Genomic DNA, 27,107 nt, shown 5'->3' on the forward strand with positions numbered 1-27,107 from the left:
CTTGAGCTAGGAGAACCTCTTCAAGCTTTATGATGCTGTTAATTGTAGATACAGATGTAGTCTTCTTTACAGGGGCATTCCCATTAAAAAAAAACCAAAAACATATAAAGTCATCAATAAGGGCAATAATGATCTTTGTTATAAAAATTAAAGCAGAAATATCTCTGCTCATGGTTTGAAATGCTTACTCTATTTGACACAGTAATGACTGCTAGATGCTGTGAGTTGGTGGAAACACTTTCTTAACACTTTCTTAATCAGTTTGTCTATTTTTTTTTTGTGTATGTCTTTTTGTCATTGCCTCTCTGCTTTGTTTTTGATATATATTGAGAAGGAGGCCATTATCTGTAAAGCCCCTCATCACAATAAAGCACGCCTTTGTCTCCCTCCATTAGACAACCCTGTGTTGTCTGAGAGGTGGGATAGCACAGTCCCTTGAGGTGCCCCAGACCTGCTTAGAGTAGGGTCGTAAAAACACTTCTCTACTCTGACTAGTTGAAGTCTGCTTGTGAGGTAGTTCTCAATCCAGCACACTAGGGGTTCAGCAACAGCCATCTTATGAAATTTCTTTAACAACAGCCTAGGCTAGATGGTATTAAAGGTGGCGCTGAAGTCAAAGAGCATAATGTGAACAGACAAGCCATTGCCCTCTTGAGGTGTGTACACACTATGCAGGAGGTGATTAGGGCATAATCCATCCCAACCATAGGCCTTTATGTGAGCTGCAGTTGGTTAAGATATAGAGTTACATCTGATTTCAGCTGGGATAGCAGCTGTAATTCAAACACGTTCATGATATTTGATATCAGAGCGATAGGATGATAGCCAACTGGTTCTCTAAACCCTTTTTTCTTTGGCCCTGGGATTAGCCATGATGTTTTCCTGATCTCTGGTATCTTTTGTGCACAGATACTCATATTGTACAGTTTTGTGAGGATATCACAAAGTTGTTTGTTGCAGTTTATAGGAAGTTTAGGCATAACCTGGACCATATCCACATGGGTTACAAGCCAAGTTCTACTTTATCGGCTTGGTTGTCTTTCTTGAATTAACCTCTGTCATGTTGTTCTCTGTTGGGGTCAGCCTCACAAAACCTGTTGAAGAGCAAAATTACGGCCGCAAAATAATGCGGCGTATACGATCCAGGTTCCCATTGAAATCAATGGGAGCTTTTACGGCGCTCAAAGTCTCACACGCTGTATACGTGCCAGATCACACGGCACGTTACTCCGTGTGAATGGACACTAAGACTTCTTGGCAGGCAATTCTATATTTGTACTAGCATTGATAACTTCACATGTAAATGGAGGCACTGGTGTGGTTGATGTCTCTCCCAGAGTAAAAAGAAGTTCTAAAACCTATAGGTGAAGAAAGTTTCTTGTGCCTAGACCAGTCTTTAGCTGATTGACATTGAGATACCTTGGGTGAAGACAGGAGCTCAGCATTTTCATTTACATGGAGTCATGATGATAAGTTATGGTGATCTAGACTTAGATCATCACAGATAGTTACTAATAAGTTATTAGGTTTCACCATTTTAGGAAAAGCTTAAAGGGAGACATCCACTAGTAATGATTTTTTCATCAGTGCAGTCATTACTGGTTTCAGTTGTCAGTTGTTGCCAAGGGTCCACACTGAAAAATTGAAATTTCTTCTTCCATATATACATACCACATTCCTTGGCAGGTCTCCTTTCTTCAGCTTGGTCTTAAAGGGTTGTCCATTGTCAGACAAATATTGAGAAACAATATTGTATTAATATAATAGTATTTATATTAGATTACATTTCCAATATACTTTCTGAATCAATTCTTCATGGTTTTCTAGATCTCTGTTTGCTTCTCATTCATTCTGCTTACGTCCAATGGATAAAAATCGGACCATGGTCATGTGATGAATAGAGATGAGCGAACAGTGTTCTATCGAACTCATGTTCGATCGGATATTAGGCTGTTCGGCATGTTCGAATCGAATCGAACACCGCGTGGTAAAGTGCGCCATTACTCGATTCCCCTCCCACCTTCCCTGGCGCCTTTTTTGCTCCAATAACAGCGCAGGGTAGGTGGGACAGGAACTACGACACCGGTGACGTTGAAAAAAGTAGGCAAAACCCATTGGCTGCCGAAAACATGTGACCTCTAATTTAAAAGAACAGCGACGCCCAGCTTCGCGTCATTCTGAGCTTGCAATTCACCGGGGACGGAGGTTTCCATCCAGTTAGCTAGGGCTTAGATTCTGGGTAGGCAGGGACAGGCTAGGATAGGAAGGAGAAGACAACCAACAGCTCTTATAAGAGCTAAATTCCAGGGAGAAGCTTGTCAGTGTAACGTGGCACTGACGGGCTCAATCACCGCAACCCAGCTTTCCGCGGATCCTGAATGGAATACACTGACAGTGTATTCCCGTATACCCCATATATACACCCCAAATCCCCGTTCCAACGGTGTGCCCCCCCACCTTCACCCCAGAAATACCCTGCAAGTCCCCTAGCAATAGAATTGGGGCTATATACACCCACTATTTTTGCTACTGACATATAGTGCCATTGTCTGACTGGGAATTCAAAGAATATATTGGGGTTATAAATACCCTAATTTCTTGCTACTGGTATATAGTGCCATTGTCTGACTGGGAATTCAAAGAATATATTGGGGTTACAAATACCCTCATTTCTTGCTACTGGTATATAGTGCCATTGTCTGACTGGTAATTCAAAGAATATATTGGGGTTATAAATACCCTCATTTCTTGCTACTGGTATATAGTGCCATTGTCTGACTGGGAATTCAAAGAATATATTGGGGTTACAAATACCCTCATTTCTTGCTACTGCCATATAGTGCCAGTTTCTGACTGGGAATTCAAAGAATATATTGGGGTTACGTGCACCCACAATTTTTGCTACTGGTATATAGTGCCATTGTCTGACTGGGAATTCAAAGAATATATTGGGGTTACAAATACCCTCATTTCTTGCTACTGGTATATAGTGCCAGTTTCTGACTGGGAATTCAAAGAATATATTGGGGTTATAAATACCCTCATTTCTTGCTACTGGTATATAGTGCCATTGTCTGACTGGGAATTCAAAGAATATATTGGGGTTATAAATACCCTCATTTCTTGCTACTGGTATATAGTGCCATTGTCTGACTGGGAATTCAAAGAATATATTGGGGTTACAAATACCCTCATTTCTTGCTACTGGTATATAGTGCCATTGTCTGACTGGGAATTCAAAGAATATATTGGGGTTACAAATACCCTCATTTCTTGCTACTGGTATATAGTGCCATTGTCTGACTGGGAATTCAAAGAATATATTGGGGTTATAAATACCCTCATTTCTTGCTACTGCCATATAGTGCCAGTTTCTGACTGGTAATTCAAAGAATATATTGGGGTTACGTGCACCCACAATTTTTGCTACTGGTATATAGTGCCATTGTCTGATTGGGAATTCAAAGAATATATTGGGGTTACAAATACCCTCATTTCTTGCTACTGCCATATAGTGCCAGTTTCTGACTGGTAATTCAAAGAATATATTGGGGTTACGTGCACCCACAATTTTTGCTACTGGTATATAGTGCCATTGTCTGACTGGGAATTCAAAGAATATATTGGGGTTACAAATACCCTCATTTCTTGCTACTGGTATATAGTGCCATTGTCTGACTGGGAATTCAAAGAATATATTGGGGTTATAAATACCCTCATTTCTTGCTACTGCCATATAGTGCCAGTTTCTGACTGGTAATTCAAAGAATATATTGGGGTTACGTGCACCCACAATTTTTGCTACTGGTATATAGTGCCATTGTCTGACTGGGAATTCAAAGAATATATTGGGGTTACAAATACCCTCATTTCTTGCTACTGCCATATAGTGCCAGTTTCTGACTGGTAATTCAAAGAATATATTGGGGTCACGTGCACCCACAATTTTTGCTACTGGTATATAGTGCCATTGTCTGACTGGGAATTCAAAGAATATATTGGGGTTACAAATACCCTCATTTCTTGCTACTGCCATATAGTGCCAGTTTCTGACTGGTAATTCAAAGAATATATTGGGGTTACGTGCACCCACAATTTTTGCTACTGGTATATAGTGCCATTGTCTGACTGGGAATTCAAAGAATATATTGGGGTTACAAATACCCTCATTTCTTGCTACTGCCATATAGTGCCAGTTTCTGACTGGGAATTCAAAGAATATATTGGGGTTACGTGCACCCACAATTTTTGCTACTGGTATATAGTGCCATTGTCTGACTGGGAATTCAAAGAATATATTGGGGTTACAAATACCCTCATTTCTTGCTACTTGTATATAGTACCAGTTTCTGACTGGTAATTCAAAGAATATATTGGGGTTACAAATACCCTCATTTCTTGCTACTTGTATATAGTACCAGTTTCTGACTGGTAATTCAGAGAATATATTGGGGTTACGTGCACCCACAATTTTTGCTACTGGTATATAGTGCCATTGTCTGACTGGTAATTCAAAGAATATATTGGGGTTACAAATACCCTCATTTCTTGCTACTGCCATATAGTGCCAGTTTCTGACTGGTAATTCAAAGAATATATTGGGGTTACGTGCACCCACAATTTTTGCTACTGGTATATAGTGCCATTGTCTGACTGGGAATTCAAAGAATATATTGGGGTTACAAATACCCTCATTTCTTGCTACTTGTATATAGTGCCAGTTTCTGACTGGGAATTCAAAGAATATATTGGGGTTACGTGCACCCACAATTTTTGCTACTGGTATATAGTGCCAGTTTCTGACTGGTAATTCAAAGAATATATTGGGGTTACATGCACCCACAATTTTTGCTACTGGTATATAGTGCCATTGTCTGACTGGTAATTCAAAGAATATATTGGGGATACAAATACCCTCATTTCTTGCTACTGCCATATAGTGCCAGTTTCTGACTGGTAATTCAAAGAATATATTGGGGTTACGTGCACCCACAATTTTTGCTACTGGTATATAGTGCCATTGTCTGACTGGGAATTCAAAGAATATATTGGGGTTACAAATACCCTCATTTCTTGCTACTGCCATATAGTGCCAGTTTCTGACTGGGAATTCAAAGAATATATTGGGGTTACGTGCACCCACAATTTTTGCTACTGGTATATAGTGCCATTGTCTGACTGGGAATTCAAAGAATATATTGGGGTTACAAATACCCTCATTTCTTGCTACTGCCATATAGTGCCAGTTTCTTACTGGGAATTCAAAGAATATATTGGGGTTACGTGCACCCACAATTTTTGCTACTGGTATATAGTGCCAGTTTCTAACTGGGAATTCAAAATGCGCAAGGCTCCCAGAAAGGGACATGGACGAAGCCGTGGGCGAGGTCGGGGGAATGGTTCTGGGGAGCAAGGTAGCAGTGAAGCCACAGGGCGTCCCGTGCCTACTTCTGTGGGGCAGCAAGCATTGCGCCACTCCACAGTGCCAGGGTTGCTTGCCACATTAACTAAACTGCAGGGTACAAACCTTAGTAGGCCCGAGAACCAGGAACAGGTCTTGCAATGGCTGTCAGAGAACGCTTACAGCACATTGTCCAGCAGCCAGTCAGACTCTGCCTCCTCTCCTTCTATTACCCAACAGTCTTGTCCTCCTTCCTCCCAAAATTCCCAAGCTTCACAGAACAATAACCCCAACTGTCCCTGCTCCCCAGAGCTGTTCTCCGCTCCTTTCATTGTCCCTCAACCTGCCCCTCCACGTCACGATTCCACGAACCTAACAGAGGAGCATCTGTGTCCAGATGCTCAAACACTAGAGTCTCCTCCATCTCCGTTCGATTTGGTGGTGGATGACCAGCAACCCACCCTCATCGACGATGATGTGACGCAGTTGCCGTCAGGGCATCCAGTTGACTGGCGCATTGTGCGGGAGGAGGAGATGAGACAGGAGTTGGAAGAGGAAGTGGTCGATGATGAGGACACTGACCCGACCTGGACAGGGGGGATGTCAAGCGGGGAAAGTAGTGTGGATGTTGAGGCAGGTGCAGCACCAAAAAGGGTAGCTAGAGGCAGAGGCAGAGGTCAGCAGCTTAGGCGAAGCCAGGCCACACCCGGAATCTCCCAAGTTCCAGTTCGTACCCAGCCCCGAAAAACTCCCACCTCGAGGGCACGTTTCTCGAAGGTGTGGAGTTTTTTCAAGGAATGCGCCGAGGACAGATATAGTGTTGTCTGCACAATTTGCCTCTCGAAATTGATTAGGGGCTCTGAGAAGAGCAACCTGTCCACCACTTCAATGCGCCGTCATTTGGAATCCAAGCACTGGAATCAGTGGCAGGCAGCAACGGCAGGACAAAGGCCGCCTGCCGTTCACGCCACTGCCACTGCCTCTGCCTCTGCCACTGCCACTGCTGACTGTGCTGGCGATGCACTCCAGAGGACGAGCCAGGACACCACTTCATCTGCCTCCGCCACTTTGTTGACTTCTTCCTCATCCTCCCCTGTTCCTGTCTTATCTCCTTCTCCTGCACCATCAAAGGCACCATCAGGCGCTTCTTTACAACAACCCACCATCTCTCAGACATTGGAGCGGCGGCAGAAATACACTGCTAACCACCCACACGCGTAAGCCTTGAACGCCAACATCGCTAAACTGCTGGCCCAGGAGATGTTGGCGTTCCGGCTTGTTGAAACTCCCGCCTTCCTGGACCTGATGGCAACTGCGGCACCTCGCTATGCCGTCCCTAGCCGTCACTACTTCTCCCGGTGTGCCGTCCCCGCCTTGCACCAGCACGTGTCACTCAACATCAGGTGGGCCCTTAGTTCCGCGCTTTGCACAAAGGTCCACTTGACCACCGACGCGTGGACAAGTGCATGCGGACAGGGACGCTACATTTCACTGACGGCACACTGGGTGAATGTAGTTGAGGCTGGGACTGCTTCCCAAACTGGCCCGGTGTACCTCGTCTCCCCGCCTAACATTCCTGGCAGGGACACGAGAAGAACACCCCCCTCCTCCTCCTCCTCCACCACCTCCTCCTCCGCCACCGCCTCCTCCTCCGCCACCGCCTCCTCCTCCGCTGTTAGATTGACCCCAGCTACGAGTTGGAAACGTTGCAGCACAGGCGTTGGTAGACGTCAGCAGGCTGTGCTGAAGCTGATCAGCTTGGGGGACAGACAGCACACTGCCTCCGAGGTGAGGGATGCCCTCCTCGATGAGACGGCAATATGGTTTGAGCCGCTGCACCTGGGCCCAGGCATGGTCGTTTGTGATAACGGCCGGAACCTGGTAGCAGCTCTGGAGCTTGCCGGACTCCAACATGTTCCATGCCTGGCCCACGTCTTCAACCTAGTGGTGCAACGTTTCCTAAAGAGCTACCCCAATGTTCCAGAGCTACTGGTGAAAGTGCGGCACATGTGTGCCCACTTTTGCAAGTCAACAGTAGTCGCTGCTAGCTTAAAATCTCTCCAGCAACGCCTGCATGTGCCACAACACTGGCTTTTGTGCGACGTCCCCACACGTTGGAACTCAACGTTTCAGATGTTGAATAGAGTGGTTGAGCAGCAGAGACCTTTGATGGAATACCAGCTACAAAACCCTAGGGTGCCACAAAGTCAGCTGCCTCAGTTTCACATCCATGAGTGGCCATGGATGAGAGACCTTTGTGACATCCTACGGGTCTTTGAGGAGTCCACAAGGAGGGTGAGCTCTGAGGATGCGATGGTGAGCCTTACAATCCCGCTCTTGTGTGTACTGAGAGAATCCCTGATTGACATCAGGGATAACTCAGATCACACAGAGGAGTCAGGGATATCATCCGATCCGTCACAGCTGGAGAGTAGGTCCACACATCTGTCCGCTTCATCGCGTTTAATGGAGGAGGAGGAGGAGGAGGAGGAGGAAGAAGAGTTGTCCGATGATGTGATGGTGATACAGGAGGCTTCCGGGCAACTTCGAATCGTTCCATTGTTGCAGCACGGATGGGTAGACATGGAGGATGAGGAGGAAATGGAGATTGAACTTTCCGGTGGGGCCAGAGGAGTCATGCCAACTAACACTGTGGCAGACATGGCTGAGTTCATGTTGGGGTGCTTTACAACCGACAAGCGTATTGTCAAAATCATGGAGGACAACCAGTACTGGATCTTTGCTATCCTTGACCCCCGGTATATAAACAACATCTCGTCTTTTATTCCGGTAGAGGGGAGGGCCAATCGCATCAATGCTTGCCACAGGCAATTGGTGCAGAATATGATGGAGATGTTTCCAGCATGTGACGTTGGCGGCAGGGAGGGCAGTTCCTCCAGTAGGCGACCAAGTTCTCACCGGTCCACACAAACGAGGGGCACACTGTCTAAGGTCTGGGACACCTTGATGGCACCCCCTCGCCAAAGTGCCGCCACGGAGGGTCCTAGTGTCACCAGGCGTGAGAAGTATAGGCGCATGTTGCGGGAATACCTTTCCGACCACAGCCCTGTCCTCTCCGACCCCTCTGCGCCCTACACGTATTGGGTGTCGAAGTTGGACCTGTGGCTTGAACTTGCCCTATATGCCTTGGAGGTGCTGTCCTGTCCTGCCGCCAGCGTCCTATCTGAGAGGGTGTTCAGTGCAGCCGGTGGCATCATCACTGACAAGCGCACCCGTCTGTCAGCTGAGAGTGCCGACCGGCTCACTTTGATAAAAATGAACCACCACTGGATAGAGCCTTCATTTTTGTGCCCACCTGTGTAAAGCACCCCAACATGAAACTCCATGTCTGTACTCTCCAATTCCTCCGCATCCTCATACTCATCCACCATAAGCGTTGCACAATTCTGCTAATACTAGGCTCCCTCCACCCTGATTTTCCCCAACTCTGCTGGTTAGAGGCTCCCTCCACCCTGATTTCCACCAACTCTGCTGGTTAGAGGCTCCCTCCACCCTGCTTTCTCACAACTCTGCTGGTTAGAGGCTCCCTCCACCCTGCTTTCCCACAACTCTGCTGGTTAGAGGCTCCCTCCACCCTGATTTCCCACAACTCTGCTGGTTAGAGGCTCCCTCCACCCTGCTTTCCCACAACTCTGCTGGTTAGAGGCTCCCTCCACCCTGCTTTCCCACAACTCTGCTGTTAGAGGCTCCCTCCACCATGAATTTGCCCAAACTGGGCTGGTTAGAGGCTCCCTCCACCCTGATTTCCACCAACTCTGCTGGTTAGAGGCTCCCTCCACCCTGATTTCCCACAACTCTGCTGGTTAGAGGCTTCCTCCACCATGAATTGGTCCAAACTGGGGTTTTTAGAGGCTCCCTCCACCATGAATTTGCCCAAACTGGGCTGGTTAGAGGCTCCCTCCACCATGAATTGGTCCAAACTGGGCTGGTTAGAGGCTCCCTCCACCATGAATTGGTCCAAACTGGGTTTTTTAGAGGCTCCCTCCACCATGAATTTGCCCAAACTGGGCTGTTTAGAGGCTCCCTACACCATGAATTGGTCCAAATTGGGGTTTTTAGAGGCTCCCTCCACCATGAATTTGCCCAAACTGGGCTGTTTAGAGGCTCCCTCCACCATGAATTGGTCCAAACTAGGTTTTTTAGAGGCTCCCTCCACCATGAAATGGTCCAAACTGGGTTTTTTAGAGGCTCCCTCCACCATGAATTGGTCCAAACTGGGCTGGTTAGAGGCTCCCTCCACCATGAATTGGTCCAAACTAGGTTTTTTAGAGGCTCCCTCCACCATGAATTGGTCCAAACTGGGTTTTTTAGAGGCTCCCTCCACCATGAATTGGTCCAAACTGGGGTTTTTAGAGGCTCCCTCCACCATGAATTTGCCCAAACTGGGCTGTTTAGAGGCTCCCTCCACCATGAATTGGTCCAAATTGGGGTTTTTAGAGGCTCCATCCACCATGAATTTGCCCAAACTGGGCTGTTTAGAGGCTCCCTCCACCATGAATTGGTCCAAACTGGGGTTTTTAGAGGCTCCCTCCACCATGAATTTGCCCAAACTGGGCTGTTTAGAGGCTCCCTCCACCATGAATTGGTCCAAACTGGGCTGGTTAGAGGCTCCCTTCACCATGAATTGGTCCAAACTGGGTTTTTTAGAGGCTCCCTCCACCATGAATTGGTCCAAACTGGGGTTTTTAGAGGCTCCCTCCACCATGAATTTGCCCAAACTGGGCTGTTTAGAGGCTCCCTCCACCATGAATTTGCCCAAACTGGGCTGTTTAGAGGCTCCCTCCACCATGAATTGGTCCAAACTGGGCTGGTTAGAGGCTCCCTCCACCATGAATTGGTCCAAACTGGGTTTTTTTTGATGCTCCCTCCACCATGAATTGGTCCAAACTGGGGTTTTTAGAGGCTCCCTCCACCATGAATTTGCCCAAACTGGGCTGTTTAGAGGCTCCCTCCACCATGAATTGGTCCAAATTGGGTTTTTTAGAGGCTCCCTCCACCATGAATTGGTCCAAACTGGGGTTTTTAGAGGCTCCCTCCTCCATGAATTTGCCCAAACTGGGCTGTTTAGAGGCTCCCTCCACCATGAATTTGCCCAAACTGGGCTGTTTAGAGGCTCCCTCCACCATGAATTGGTCCAAACTGGGCTGGTTAGAGGCTCCCTCCACCATGAATTGGTCCAAACTGGTTTTTTTAGAGGCTCCCTCCACCATGAATTGGTCCAAACTGGGGTTTTTAGAGGCTCCCTCCACCATGAATTTGCCCGAACTGGGCTGTTTAGAGGCTCCCTCCACCATGAATTGGTCCAAATTGGGTTTTTTAGAGGCTCCTTCCACCATGAATTGGTCCAAACTGGGGTTTTTAGAGGCTCCCTCCACCATGAATTTGCCCAAACTGGTCTTTTTAGAGGCTCCCTCCACCATGAATTGGTCCAAATTGGGTTTTTTAGAGGCTCCCTCCACCATGAATTGGTCCAAACTGGGCTGGTTAGAGGCTCCCTCCACCATGAATTGGTCCAAACTGGGTTTTTTAGAGGCTCCCTCCACCATGAATTGGTCCAAACTGGGGTTTTTAGAGGCTCCCTCCACCATGAATTTGCCCAAACTGGGCTGTTTAGAGGCTCCCTCCACCATGAATTGGTCCAAATTGGGTTTTTTAGAGGCTCCCTCCACCATGAATTTGCCCAAACTGGGCTGTTTAGAGGCTCCCTCCACCATGAATTGGTCCAAACTGGGTTTTTTAGAGGCTCCCTCCACCATGAATTGGTCCAAACTGGGCTGGTTAGAGGCTCCCTCCACCATGAATTTGCCCAAACTGAGCTGTTTAGAGGCTCCCTCCATCATGAATTGGTCCAAACTGGGGTTTTAGAGGCTCCCACCACCATGAATTGGTCCAAACTGGGGTTTTTAGAGGCTCCCTCCACCATGAATTTGCCCAAACTGGGGTGTTTAGAGGCTCCCTCCACCATGAATTTGCCCAAACTCTGCTGGTTAGAGGCTCAATCCACCCTGATTTTCAAAACAAATGTTGGTGCCAACCTCAACTTACTACAAGGGCCAAATTCACTGCTGGTGACAAGCTCTCCTCACTGCAAGTGCCAAATACACATGTTTCAAGGTGTTTTCCTACTGTCAGAGAGGTGGTATTGAGTGTGTAAAGTGTGTAGTTGTTAGGCTGTGATGTTGGGGTAATAGAGGGTCTTTGGTGTGTTAGATGCCCCCAGACATGCTTCCCCTGCTGTCCCAGTGTCATTCCAGGGTGTTGGTATCATTTCCTGGGGTGTCATAGTGGACTTGGTGACCCTCCAGACACGGATTTGGGTTTCCCCCTTAACGAGTATCTGTTCCCCATAGACTATAATGGGGTTTGAAACCCGTTCGAACACACGAACATTGAGCGGCTGTTCGAATCGAATTTCGAACCTCGAACATTTTAGTGTTCGCTCATCTCTAGTGATGAACACACAGATGCACAGCTCGTTACATAATGGATGTCTGATTACTAGACTGTGACTGTAATGAGCTGTGCACCTGTGTGTTCATCACATGACCATGGGCTATAGATCACATATAGTATATTGTAAAAATGTATGAATGAAGTTTGTCTTTCAATATTTGTGTGAAACTGGATGACTCCTTTAAGGTCCAGTGATTTTTTATTTTTTTTTGCAATCTATATGCGACATTTAAAGAGAGGTAGATTGTGATTGTTCATCTCCTCCATAACTATCTGCTTCAGGTATTTCATTACTTATAATGGTAAAATGGGTAGAATGTTGTTGGATTGCGAGCATTCCACATGGGACTCTGAGGAACACCTCTATCCCTGATCTCTATCACCTATATCCCTCTATCCTAAGATTTCATTTTGTACTTGGCAGCACAACTAGAGTCTTGTTTACCCACATTCAACATTGTCACACAAATAGGTGTGTTTACTATTGAACAGTCAGGAATAAAGAGTTTGGAGAGCATTAACCACCTTTATTGTTACTTTGACGTCTATATGCAGACCACAGCATAGTAAAGTGCTAAAAAATATGTGAAATGTTCAGCAAGGGAAATTGGGGCTGAACAGTTCCTACTGCTAGAATGTTGATCCTAGAAATTGAGTAAATTTTCCATTATGTTACAGTATATTGCAGTGCACTTTCGAAGCTGTAGTGGGGGATAATGCACTAGCCTGTACAATATCAAACAATGCAAAGTCAGTGATTTACATATTCCATGTCTTAGGCACAATGAAAAGATTGTGATGCCTATTATGTCTCATAAGCTATATTTTGTAGCTCTTCACTAATTTATCTCTGCAAAGAATTCATAAGACTCACCCAAGGCCCATAGCAGCTTGACGGTGGTACGGAGGAGTTCAGTGGATCCAAAGTTTTACTGGAGTCTCTGATTAGGGATGGGAAAAGGATTCCATAAGGCTCCTTCTAGTGTCTCCCAACCTGAGCTGCCACTGTATACCAGAGATCTAGCTTTCCACAGAAGTTGCTGATCTCCTCGGACATCTATTAGGCTGCCAATTAGATCCAGCCTTGAGGTTTTCCTAGACACTCAGGTAAGCTGCTGAATATGGAAAGATGGTAAGGGGATTTTTTTTTAAAGCTGTGTGTACTGGGGATCATTGACCAATACAGAAGTTGCCAATCCTCCTACATGTCTGTCAGGCACTTAGAATAAGCTGGGATCTAGTCTTGAGGTAGAATGCAGAATGCCTCGACTGTTTTCAGTGATGTGGATGGCTGGACCTAAAACTGCTTTGTTGGGTGGATGGAGAGCAAGTCAGGCAGGATGGGGCTCTGAGAACAGCTGTAAATAGCAAGACGGAAGTAGATACACCTAGTTTATGGAGTTTCGCTGACAATAGTCCATACACCAGTTGAAACATTATAATACAGACAACATGAGCTCCAGAGCTGAGTCAAAGATATTTCATCTAGTCCATCTCTGTCTTCTGATAAAGGAAGAACCCCAAAATATCTGTTTACTGACATTTTATAATTTGGTAATCATTTACATATAAGGCTATTTTGTTGGGGGGGGGGGGGTATATATTGGCATACAAGGCAGTTACCCATGGGAGGACTTCAAAGCGGTTATCTGAATTTTTTCTTGCCATAGAGAACTGAAAATTCTGTACAACTTCATATACCATCTGGATCTCAGTTGCCCAGACAGTTTGTTTTGAGCATTTTGCATACATTTTATCTTATGTCATCTTTATTTCCTCCGTGTTCCTCTGTATTGGGTAATAGGCACTTTTTATACTCTACTGTCAAATTGCTCTCACAAAAGCTGTATAAATTTGAAATTATTGTGGGTCAATCCATTACAGACAAAATACAAATATGTCTACCCATACATTTGCTTAAATTTGAATATGAACAACAATTTCACATGAGAAACCAATTTAATATAATAATATTATAAGCTAGCTAAACATTAGACAGGCTATAGTTTACAACACAACCTCTAGGTGGATGCATACAGGCACATATTGAGTAGATATACTGTGTAAAAGCTGTGGAAAGCTGCATACAGAGTGTGATAATAGAACTAAAAATCCAAAAATATTGGTATATTTTATAAAAAGTAATGAAAACAAGAATACAATGATTTCGAAATCTTATGTAACCTGAAGTTAAACGTTAGACATTTTTTTTTATTTAATTTGAAAAAAAGTTAACTAATTTGTGACCTATGGGCATTCAGGCACACAGCATTAAAGGGAGTCTGTCACGAGGGTGAAGTATATTAAATGAATAACACTGTTAGATAGGTCAGGGTCACCTGAATGTAACATATTTTTGCATATTTTTGACTAATTTGCATATTGTAAAATAGATGAATATTTCAGCAATGGAGGCATGCATTTTATTAGTAATAATGGTGTTTCACTTAGGTGACCCTGACCTAGTGGTTCCTTGACTTTTACTCATTTGTGGAGCTCTACATTTTTTTTTTTTTGTTTTTGTCTTTTTTTTTTTTTTTGTTTACTTTTTGCTACACGCTGATTGTTACACTTGTACTGTTCGGGTCAATATGACCCGATAGCATTTTATACTGTTCTACAGGTCTCTGAATATTTCTGACTGCAAAAGTTAGGGGTTTTTTATGTGTTCTTCATCTCCTAATGGTGGTGGTTTCACTGTTCTTATCAATAAGCAAGTAATTATCTAGTCTGTTTGTGAGAGAGGAGACTGGTTGTCTATCATTCAAAGGGTAAAAGTTTGTGGAATTGCGAAACCGGTCGCCACATATTTAGAGCTACAATGTGTCTTGAAAGGTTTCATGACATTTCGAGAGTACTGCGGTTTGATTCTAAAACAAATAGAATGGAAAGAAGAGCTAAAGATAAACTAGCCCCTATTAGAAATGTTTGGAATCAATGGGTAGAGATTCTACCAAAATTGTATAACAGTGGTGAAAATGTAACTGTTGATGAGCAACTGGTGGCATTCCGAGGTAGGTGCCCATTCAGACAATATATACCAAGTAAGCCAGCAAAATATGGCATCAAGATCTGGACACTTTGCGACAGCAAAAGTTTATACGCTCTAAATGTTCAAGTGTATACAGGAAAAGCCCCTGATGAAAGACCTGAAAAAAATCAGACTATGCGTGTTGTTCTAGATTTGACTCATGGACTAAAAGGACAAAATGTCACATGTGACAACTTTTTTACATCCTATCAACTAGGCCAGATGTTGAAGAAAAAACAACTTACCATGCTGGGTACTATGAGAAAAAACAAACCTGAACTAATGCAAGGTATCCTTAGCAAGAGAGAGGTATACAGTTCAACTTTTTATTTTTCTGGAAATACAACTGTTGTTTCTTATGTTCCGGAAAAAAAAAAAAAAAAAAAGGTAATTCTCATGAGCACAATGCACCATGACAATTCCGTAAGTGATAGAGAAGACAGAAAGCCTGACATTATTTTGGATTATAATGCCACAAAGGGAGCGGTTGATACTTTAGACCAAGTAATATCAACATATACATGCAAACGCAAAACCAATCGGTGGCCAATGATTTTATTTTATAACATACTGGACGTTTCTGCATACAAGGCATTTGTCTTATGGAGAGAAATCTGCCCCGATTGGAACCGGAATAAGCTGCATAAAAGAAGATTATTTCTTGAGGAATTGGGAAAATCCCTGGTGAGGCCATATATTGAGAGCAGAAAAGTGACCCCCAGAAGTGAGGGAGCAGCAGCCATTGTAAAAAGTGTCCAGCATGCTCAAGAAAGAGACTCCACATCCACGGCCTCCACCAGCACAGCTACCAGCAAAAAAAGGAAGAGATGGAGCTTCTGTCCTGTGACAATAAGACTAATCTGTGCTGGATGTTCAAAATATCTGTGTAAAGGACATGTGTTTTATTATTGTGCTCAATGTAAAATCGCATGAACATGTTCAGTTTTTCTTTTTTCTTTCTAAAATGGTTGAAGTTTTTATGATTTTTCATTTGCTGATTTATAAAATTTGTTTTCAAAAAGATAAATTTCATGTTTTAGTAATAGTAATGTAAAGCTTCTTTTTTATTTGTGTGCAGAATGTCAACAATCGAAGATAATTGCAAAAAGCCTGTGTAAACTTTTTATGAAAAAAAAAATAAAAAATTAAGTTTGAATTTAAATTTTTCTTTTGTTTATGATCAAACATGTTCACATACAGTATTTCAATGAAAAAAGTATTCAAATAAAACAATTAGAGTAGCTAAAAATCAAGAATTAATAGGTCGGGTCATATTGACCCGGGAACAGTACAAGTGTATAGCAAATGCGAACAGAACAGCAGGGTTAAATATGATGCCAAACCTATAAAACAGGTATGAACTGGCAATTCAAATCACTACATGGACTCAAGAATACTTCCTGAAAGCATTGCCTGTGAAGACACATCATGCAAAGAAGAAGCCATATATCAACACAACCCAGAAATGCTGCCATCTTGAATCAAAATTTTAAACTGTTTTTGGAAACCACAGACATGTCCTGAAGTCTCAAGAGAAGAGTGACCATCACAGTTCAAAAGCTGTATGTCTAATGGTATGGAGTTGCATTAGTGCCACTGCCTATGTCAAAAGATCTATCAATGCCTGGCAGTATATAGAGATTTTAGAACAACATATACTCCCATCTGGACAATGCGGACATGTATCAATCCCACTGCATCAGAAAACTAGGGGTGGGGATCTTTGATATATTCATTATAACTCAATACAGATTTCTGGAGTGATTTATAATGGTAATCTAGTCATAAATCTAGTTATAAATTACTGCTTACCTGCGGCAGCTAGGACCTTTATTATGACTAGGGTGTGATATGCCAGTCTTAATAAATTTGAAAAAAACTGATTGGAGACATTGATACAAAATATAAACCTTCCTTTTTATTGAAAAAGTATATAAAATGTAGAAAAAACTATAATCCTGAAGGGCAAAACAAAAACTAAATATTCAATCAATATGGCCTGGTCACAACAGTGTATAACAGGCATGTATGGGTCCAGCCTATGTCAGAGAGATGATAATTATTAGTTCTCATCCTCAATCTGCTTGGACTCCCTCGACCAAATGTACATGCCAGTTAGACCTCTGAAGCGTCACCCCATATATTATGAGGTGTACAATCTTGTAGGAACAAGATGATATAGGATTATCAGATGAACAAGCGTTCCTCATTTAACTCCTTTTCTTAAAAAAACTAAACAAAAACAAAATCTATATGTAACAAAAGAGAGCAATCATGATTTTTGATTGATGGCAGAAGGGGGGTTGACAACATGAAATATTTGTCTTACCCCTCCCTCTGGTGTCAACTATATTTAGGACGGTATTTGCCTCTGTTATATGGCTGCATTTTATCTCGCCCTTTGTCTGTTTCAATTTTATCTACTTATAAATCTCCCATTCCAAACTGTGTCTTTACCTGGCTCTATCTCTGGTTTTTCTATGCCTAAAACCACGATCTGCTGATGCTTTTTGCTTTAATATGCCACCAGAATCACAATTGTTGATGGTATACTTACTGTGATACAGTTGTTAGCACTGACATATCTCACAAGTCCTTGACTACTCAAATGATACCCTGTAAGAACGTATTAAATTCCTCCTTGGCAGAAAATTGGTTAAAGCCAAACTGTTTTCCCTTGCTGAGACTCTTGAAAACATGTATAAAGGGAATATTTACAGACAGGTATATACATAAAGGGGCAGTTTCATAGCTAAATCCATCCTCAAGCTGACGCTGACCAGCCATGGCTCTCCTGAGTGATGATGATCATTATCATTAGCAGAAAATCAGTAGCTAATTGGTTATCAGGCCCTACCATGAACCAATGATATCTTACATCACCACTGATAGGAACTCCCATTGATTACTGAAAGAGCCCAGTAAGTATTGGTGAGGGGTGAGTATGCTTATCAATATTCACCATGCTTAAGATACATTCACACAGTTTTTTGCAGGAGGATTTTGAGACAGAAAATATGTCACAAAAACTGCCTCCCGTTCATTTCAATGGGAGTCTGTAGTAGATTTTTTCAGTTAGAGGAAAAACAACATGATCTTCAGGAGGATACACCTTGAAAAACCCACTGAAGTCAATGGTAGGTGGACATGATGCAAAGTGGTTGTTGACGCGGTTTTTGATAAATTTTTTGACACATTTTTTGCAAAGACCGCCAACATTTTTTAAAGTGAAGTTTCCAGGTCCATACAGTGTACTTGAGTAAAAAAAAAAGTATAAAAAAAGTGTAAAAAATCTGCGACAAAAAGCACAACAAAAAAAAGCATCATGTGAAAAAAAATGTCAAAAAACATTTCCTAATTCCTGAAGCAGATATTTTTAGACTGCAAACAACTGTGTGAATATACCCTATTCTGCCCTTATTCTCTGTGCTGTCTGCTGCTATTACTTACCATGATGTGGTTGCCTGGAGCAGAGAAGGAGCAGGGATTCCTAAGGGAAGTGAGCAATGAAATGCAATGAACAAACTCAAGTTAAAGGGATCCTATCATTGGTAAAACAATTTTTAAATAAGCATATATTTGCATTGCCTTTAGAAAGGCTATTCCAGACATACCTTTAATTCGTTAATCCTCTCAGCCATTTTTGAAGTAGCCCGCTTTTATTGATATGCTAATTAACCTCCAGCATGCAACAGGAACTGTCTGTGATTCTCTCTGAGCACCGCTTGTGTGATCTGTGTAAACAAGGGGAGGAGAGAACAGGGAAGCTGATGAGTCATCACCATTATCAGCAGCAGCCGCCTCCCTGCTCTCACCTCCCCCTGTGTACAAACAGCACACAGTGCTCACAGAACTTCTGGAGTGCATTGTGCTGGCTAATTAGCATATCAATAAAAGCGGGCTAATTCAAAAAAGGCTGATTGGATTAACAAATTAAAGGTATGTGTGGAATAGCCTTTCTAAAGTCTATGCAAATATATGTTTAGTTAAAAATGAGTTTTTCCAATGATAGAATTCCTTCAAATTATAATTATCAACTGTTTACTTAATGTGCTACATGTCATGTTAAACTTGTCTGCATTTGTAGATACATGTATTTTTTTTTTTTTTTTAATATCTTTTGAGATTTAGGAATCCTTTCATTGACTAAAGCAGCTGTTGAAAGGTTTGGAGACTTGATTTCCATCTGCTTTTGTAAATTGACTTTTCATTAAATTAATTTGTGTTTAGATTTATTATTATATTGCATTTTTCCCCGTCTCACAATTAAACATGATATATTTACTATAGTCTACGCCATCTGTATAAATTTATATGAGAAAAGAAGGTTTTATTAAATACCTATACTATTTGTTATATTGCACTTTGACAAGATTTCTCCCTAAAGAGTTGAGTAATAGACTGAAGCATATTTCAATTGATTCTGAACCATATATAAGACATTTTCTTCTATCGGCTTTAAATGATGACAGATAACCTCTGTTCAATTTCAGGAGGCATTCGATAACAGAAAAAATATTTGATAAAAATAATATATATATATATATATATATATATATATATATATATATATATATATGTCTGTTTATTTTTTGTTATGTTTTATCAAATATATATATATATATATATATATATATATATATATATATATATATAATTTTTATAATAATTATAATATATATATAAAAATAATATTATATATTATTTTTTTCTACAAAAATTACAGATAAACATTTGATGTTCCCATTAAATATACCCAGTAAACATTAAAATTTCATGTAGGTATTGGTTGGTATCATATTTATATGGTTTTCCAATGTAATCTTCATTAAGTGTTTCAAAGGCCAAAGATTTCTAACTGTGAAAGAGATTTTATTAACAAATTAAGTACTCAAGCAATTTGGCAATATATTAAGAACTATCAGCCTGATTTTTGAAGTGCTAATAAGACAAAATTACTAAAAACCTGATAAAGTAATTAGAAGATTGGAAATGTTAATGTGATTCAGGAAGATGGATAAATAAGAAAATTAAAACCTTGGTAGCAGAAAGGAAATTAATATTTAATGTAAAAAACATCAAGATGAGAAGACTAGGAAAGGCTACATCTGAAAAGCCTGAAGACATAATATAAATGTTCTAGAATGATTACAATTTTTATATATTTGCAGGCAGAGATTAATGGACCGCCTTCTTAATTATAAAATAATTACAAAAATAATGCACCTCGAAGGAATGATAATAATAATTGCAAAAATACAGACATAACTAGATGAAAATATCCAACTTTGATGTACAATTAAATCACTTTAAAAAGCATGTTATCTAGTTACATAGAATGGTTGAAAAAAAATTACATCAGGGTTAACAAAAAGATGAGAAATGGACATGGCTGAAGGATAAGGGTGACATTAAGCATCAATATTACTTTACGGTAAGGAGGCATCTAAACCTTTTTGAAGTTGTCAGCTGTGACTTGCTACCAGCTCCTGTAGTCAGTTCTTTCATATAGCCATAGCTCATATGGTCAAGAAGCCTTGTCATCTTTTTTTACTCCAGACAAGGGGATTTTTTGTTTTGTTTTGTTTTTAACGTAGATTGTGAACCTCATATGGGGCTCACAATGTACTTTTTTTTTCTATCAGTATGTCTTTGTAGTATGGGAGGAAATCCACGCAAACACGGGGAGAACATATAAACTCCTTGCAGATGTTGTTCCTGGCAGGATTAGAACCCAGGACTCCAGTGCTGTGTTGCCCCCTGACAAGGGGATTTTATGTGGAACAATTTTTCATGATATTTTTGATTTAGCCATTTATATACTTAATCAATTGAATTAAGTTCCTCATACTGTTATTGAATAGAAGAATTACCATGGCACAACTAAACATGGTGTAGGCTCCCATACCTTAGTAAAAGTTCGTAAAGCACAGATGCTCTATTCTACTGTTATATAAAGAGCTCAGTTTTCTACTCTCCTTGAGGTGGCCGACGAGCGAGTAGTGAAATATTCGATATTCGTTTCGAGTAGCCCCTCAATATTCAACCGAATATCGAATCCCATTATAGTCTATGGGGAAAAAATGCTCATTTCAGGGAAAACCACAATTCGACTAAGGAGAGCCACCAAGTCCACAATGACACCCCAGGAAATGATGCCAACACCTCTGGAATGAAACTAGGGCAGCAGGGGAAGCATGCCTGGGGGTATCTAAAATGCTCAAGTCCCAGTATGACCCCACTATCACAGCCTATCACTAGACATTCCAAACTCAATATGGAAATTAGAAAAATACTTGGAAACCTTCTTTCCTCTACATTAATATGGACATAAACACAAATGTAAAGCTAAAGAAACATTAGCATGCACGTCTTTAAATCATGTTACCCATGACAACCACAGATGGCATAGGCTATGGGTAATCCAAAAGCCCCCCCACCCTTAACTGTCATTGTTTATGTGTGTTATGTGATGAGACCTCCAAAAATAACTTTTCTGGCCCTTCATGTGAGCCCTTCTAAATTAAGTTAGAGGCCCTTAAGCTGAGCTACCAGCAGAGATTGAGGCCCTTGAAGTGACTTGAGCCTTTTACCAGCATAGTTTTAGGCCCTTTAAATTAGTTCAGCCTTGCACCAGCAGAGATTTGTTGGCCCTTTGGGTGAGTTGAGCCTTGCATAAGCAGAGTGTTAGCCCCTTTAAAATTCTTAGCCCCTAAAATGGTGGTTCCAAAACCATCACTCTCATTGTGTGGGATTGATGCAGTGGATTGGAGTGAGGACCCAGACATTGACCTTGATTTGTATTTTGAAATTGATAACATTTTGGCATTAAGTCCTAAGGGTCACTTTTATTTAGAGGACCGCAAAGGTGGAGAATTGGCTGCAACCACTACTACCGGTAATGGTCCTCTAATATCAGACTCTACATTACCTCTACAGGGTTCTGATCAGGTGTTAATAGTCCAAACAACATGTTCCAGTACTTTAGATGTAGATCAGAAACCACTTTACCTTCCGACAACAGATTTAACCAAGGTTCATCCTCATCCTGCTGAGATGGAGACACTAAAGGAAACCTTGCCTTCCAAGGCATGTTCTGTAGCTGCGACTGAGCCAAATCTGAACACAGGGTAGTTTGGAACTGAACAAAATTCAAAGTGTCAAAAGACTTTATACTGTAGACTGTTGACAGTAATGGGATCCAGAATGAGGAGTTCATCACAAGGCTGACAGACCCAACTCCAAATGCTGCAGCACAAGCAACCAGCAGTCAGCCTAAGATTGCCTCTTCTTCAAGTAAGACACAAGATTCTATGGGACCAGAACAAGAAAAGCCAGTGATTGCCCTTGCAGCAGTGCCTAGGCCATCTGTCAGAGCAGTTCATTCAGAGATTGAATTGGAGAAAAATAAGAACATTTACTGTGATCGAGTCTTCATGCACATTAGTGGGCATGGACAACCTAATGTAGAAGATCCTCATGCTGAGTTGGCCTCATTACTGAACAAGATCAACCAGGATAATCAGGGCTGGAAACAGCCATCAGATCTTACTGAAAGGAATCACCCTCAGTTTGGAAAGAAGCCATCTAAACGTTGCGCCTTTAATAGATTTGAGCAGTGCACCAGCAGAATGTTAGGCCCTTTGGGTGAGTTGAGCCTTTAACCAGCAGAATGTTAGGCCCTTTGGGTGGATTGGGTCTCTAACCAGCTTAGTTTTTGGCCCTTTGGGTGAACTGAGCCTTGTAGCAGCAGAGTTTTAGTTTTTGGCCCTTTGGGTGGATTGAGCCTCTAACCAGCATAGTTTTTGGCCCTTTGGGTGGATTGAGGCTCTAACCAGCATAGTTGTTGGCCCTTTGGGTGGATTGAGCCTCTAACCAGCTTAGTTTTTGGCCCTTGGGGTGAGTAGAGCCTTGCAGCAGCAGTGTTTTATTTTTTGGCCCTTGGGTTGAGTAGAGCCTTGCACCAGCAGTGTTTTACTTTTTGGCCCTTGGGGTGAGTAGAGCCTTGCAGCAGCAGTGTTTTATTTTTTGGCCCTTGAGGTGAGTAGAGCCTTGCACCAGCAGTGTTTTTGGCCCTTTGGGTGAATTGAGACTTTAACCAGCAGAGTTTTAGTTTTTGGCCCTTGTGGTGAGCCCTAAAACATTAATGTTTGTTTTTTTTTTAACCATTTGTTAACGGTGAAGGTGGTGGTGTTGGAGGAGGACGACGACAAAGGAGGATGAGGAACTTGTATGCTGGCACAGACTCATGAAATTGTGTCTCGTCAGTACGGTGGATGAGAAATGCTGGTTGCGGGTCCACAATATCTGCTATCCACCCTAGCATAGGTTCCTGGTGCTCGGGCCTCGTCAGCGGGGTACCCTGCACCATGCTTGATGTTGTTGCACTGGTGGCTGCCCCTCTCCAGTATATAATTGGATCTGCACTCAAGCATCTGCGGCCTGGATCCCTAGCTGGATTTCCTCATACACATCCCCGTCCTCGTCCCCTTGTGCTACTGAGGAGGGGCACTGCTGGCAGCCCCTCTCCAGTAACTAGACTGTGGACTGGATCTCCAGCTGGATTTCCAAGTCCACGTCCCCATCCTCATCCCCTTGTGCTACTGACAAGGCACACTGCTGGCAGCCCCTCTCCAGTAGCTGGACTGTGGACTGGATCCCCAACTGGATTTCCACGTCCACATCCTTGTTCCCTTGTGCTAATGACGAGGGTTACTGCTGGCAGCCCCTCTCCAAATGTACCTTCTTTAACCTTAATCAATAACTTGCAGTATTGTGATATGTGAAAACCAAAGCCTTATGGTAGGTTCATACTAACGTTCGGTTTTCCATTTTTTTGGGTCTGCTTGGGGTTTACATAGATATAGCATGGGGTCAGATAGGTTTCTGCTCAAAAAATGTGTAAACATGTGGAGAGAAAAGTCCTTTCTGAATTTCTTTATATGGGTTTGGGGATGGAAAACCAAATGGAAAATGAATACTAGTGTGACCCTAGCCTTAGAAAACAATTGAAAAACATAATTTGAAGATGGCTGCAACTTATAAATGTTGTTAAACTTGATTCAACATTATAGTTTTTCCGATTTTAAATTTAAATTTGAAATGTAATCTAAAATCTGTTTTAAAGTCATTCTTAACATTACAAAGCACTGTTACGAAAAATGTTACAATGATTTTTTTACAATGAATGTTACAATGAATTTTTTAGTAAGTACAGTATAGCGAAAAGTAAAAAAGGACCCTCTGAGACTGATAAGACATTGAGCTGGACACTAAGGTTATGTATAGTTGAAAAAAGTAAGTATGGTTACTAGAGATGAGCGAGTACTATTTGAAACTCCCGTTTCGAACAGCATGCACCCATAGGAATGAATGGACGCATCCAGCATGCAGGGGGCTAAGCGGCTGGCTGCCGGCAAAGTCTGCGTGCCGGCCACTTCCATTCATTCTTATGGGTGCATGCTATTCATAACGGCCGTACTTGCTCATCTCTAATAGTTACTGTAGACAGATAAGAGAGGTCAACCAAGATATAAATGACTGTTCAGTATGAATATAAACATGTACATGCACATTGTTAAATTTACAGAAAATGTAGGTTGTTCAATAATCGTGCCCACCATACACCAAACCAAAGCAGTATAGTTCTTTACTTCATGCAGCAACATAATCATTAGCAGGATGTCACGCGTATGACAATTTTTAGAGCAAAGCTTTAAGTCAGTGCTTAACCTACTGGGTTTTCAGAGCATGACAAAGTCAAATTTGAAGAATAAAAGTAATTTGCAGGAAGGTGGCTTCATCCTGTTAGGAGCTTATCACTGAAAGTTAGCACTTAAATTCAGTTATAGAACATAAAGTTTGTTTCAATACGATAAGAAAAAATGTTTGAATTGTGGAAATTGATTCAAACTATTTTATTAGTAACTATTTAGGCAATAAATACATATTTGTCTACCTTTATCTTTTGCCTGCTTGTTAAATGAAGAAACATTTTGTGGCGCAAGATGAAAAAGTTTAGAAGAAACCAATTTGTGTTACGCTGTATTATTAATTATTATTATTATTATTATTATTATTATTATTATTATTATTATTATTATTATTATTATATAAAAGCTGTGCAGGAGCACAAGGATAGAACAATTATACCTTAGCCCTGCTCACTTTCAAGGTGCAAAAAAAGTGGCAAAAGAGCATTGGTCCCTTCATTCAGTACTGTAGAAGTTGCAATACTGGGATTCTGATGACTTGTAATCTAGCTGAATAGTTTTATTCTGAACTACAACATCCAACACAGTATGACAATATGAGTTGCAGAGGAAAATATGAGGAGCAGTAAAAAAATCTGGTATAAATCATCTCTCCTTGACCCCCAATCTTACTTGGTTTCAGATGCTTCTACATTGGGTCCTTACATCACTCAGTGTCAGGATATAGATTATAGCGTGCAAAAGCTCATACAGAGTCCAAATGCGGACTGGTGCAGGGACCCAGTGCAGTGATGCCTAAAGCTAAAGAAGACCAAGGAATGATAAGTAGTATATATATATATATATATGGTGTCTGGTTTGAGGTCTAAAAAATTATATTTTTTTTATTTTGGTGTAAATTAATTTAGGGGTCAAGGTCTGAGTTTTGAATTATTTTTAGAGTTTCATTTTGAGTCTAAATTTTTGGGTCTGAGGTCTGAATTATTTTTGATCTGGGGTATAAATCAATTTTGCTCAAAAAGAAAACAGAAAGACAGCACCGAGCTGCACAGTGTAGTAATTCTAAGTGAAGTGGAATTCAAAGTGATAAATTTAGAACTCTCACCTTATCAAGTTGTGAGGAATTCACAACTACTTTAAACACACTGGAACCGATTTGCAGAGGGTTCCTCTCTGGTACCAGGGAGCGAGCAGGTCCAGACACCCAGGGGTGTATAGGATCAATAATCGGACTGAGGAGAAATCCAATGGAAATCGCCAAGGACTGCGCTGTAAGAGATAGATTGTACAAATCCAATACTTTATTTAGGTCTAAACACAATGTACATTTCGGGGAGAGCCCCTTTGTCAAGTGCTCAAAAATACAAGCGCTTACAAACTAGCTGACATTCAGACAGCAAATAGTCAAAAGGCAAAAAGAGGCCATCCCACTTCAGCCAAAAAGTGGGAGTGATCATCATCATTTGAATAATGAATGAAATGCATAAACAATTGCCAATAAAATAACATGTAGTCAAGTTGATAAAATAACACATGAATATGCTGTGGAACAAGTATAGAGTAGCCCAACATTGGTACAGTAAAAGCAAGTAAAGTATTAGCCAGATTGGCTTCAACTTAGATTGTAGGCAAGAGGCATCTGGTATTAAAGAGCCTCTAATGCACAGGTCTGAGATAAGTTAAAGTTTTAAAAAAATAAATAAACTTGACTCTGAGAGAGAGGACACATTGAACTACTATATAGACATGTTATGTAGCAAGTTGGCTGCTTCCTATCTGCTCCATCGTCCATCCTCTCGCATATATGACCGGGGGGCCCTGAGTGCTGAACTTGCACTGTCATGCCAGCTGTGAGAATTGGTGGGGGTGGCAGGAGCAGTATCGGTTCCATCAGCAGCAGCCTGAGCCTAGAGTTGCTGAAGAGCAGTTTTCTTTGCCTGCATAGTGAAGAAGCTGCTCATCACCTGCTAGATACAGAGCAGAACTTGAACCAGCAGGTGATGGCATACTTAGAGTGTACCCTGCCACTTGTTGTGGAAGATCTGCTGGACTTCTGGGCAGTCAAACTGGATTTGTTGCTGCAACTGACTGAGTTTGCCCTGGAAAATTTGTCCTGCCCGGCCAGTATTGTGGCATCAGAGTGGGTGTTTAGTGCAGCAGGGACTATAGTTAACCCAAGGAGAACTCTCCTGTCTACCTAAAATTTGAAGAGACTCACCTTTTTGAAAATGAATTAGGCATCGATCAACCAGGATTTCCACCCACTAATGTCTGATGCAGTAGATTAAATTATCCATGCTACATCACCACATTCTGTCAACGGGTGTCTGTATGGCATCCTAAAGCTGTTGCTATCTCTGTAATATATCAACATTCCACTTTGTGGCCTACTTACACTGCTGCCAGCTCCACACACTGCCACTGGGTGACTGTTTAGGCTCCTCACACTGCTGCCACTGGGTGACTGTATGGCCTCATAAGGCTATTG

Source organism: Leptodactylus fuscus, chromosome 2 (assembly GCF_031893055.1).
Source record: "Leptodactylus fuscus isolate aLepFus1 chromosome 2, aLepFus1.hap2, whole genome shotgun sequence".
Lineage (NCBI taxonomy): Eukaryota > Metazoa > Chordata > Amphibia > Anura > Leptodactylidae > Leptodactylus > Leptodactylus fuscus.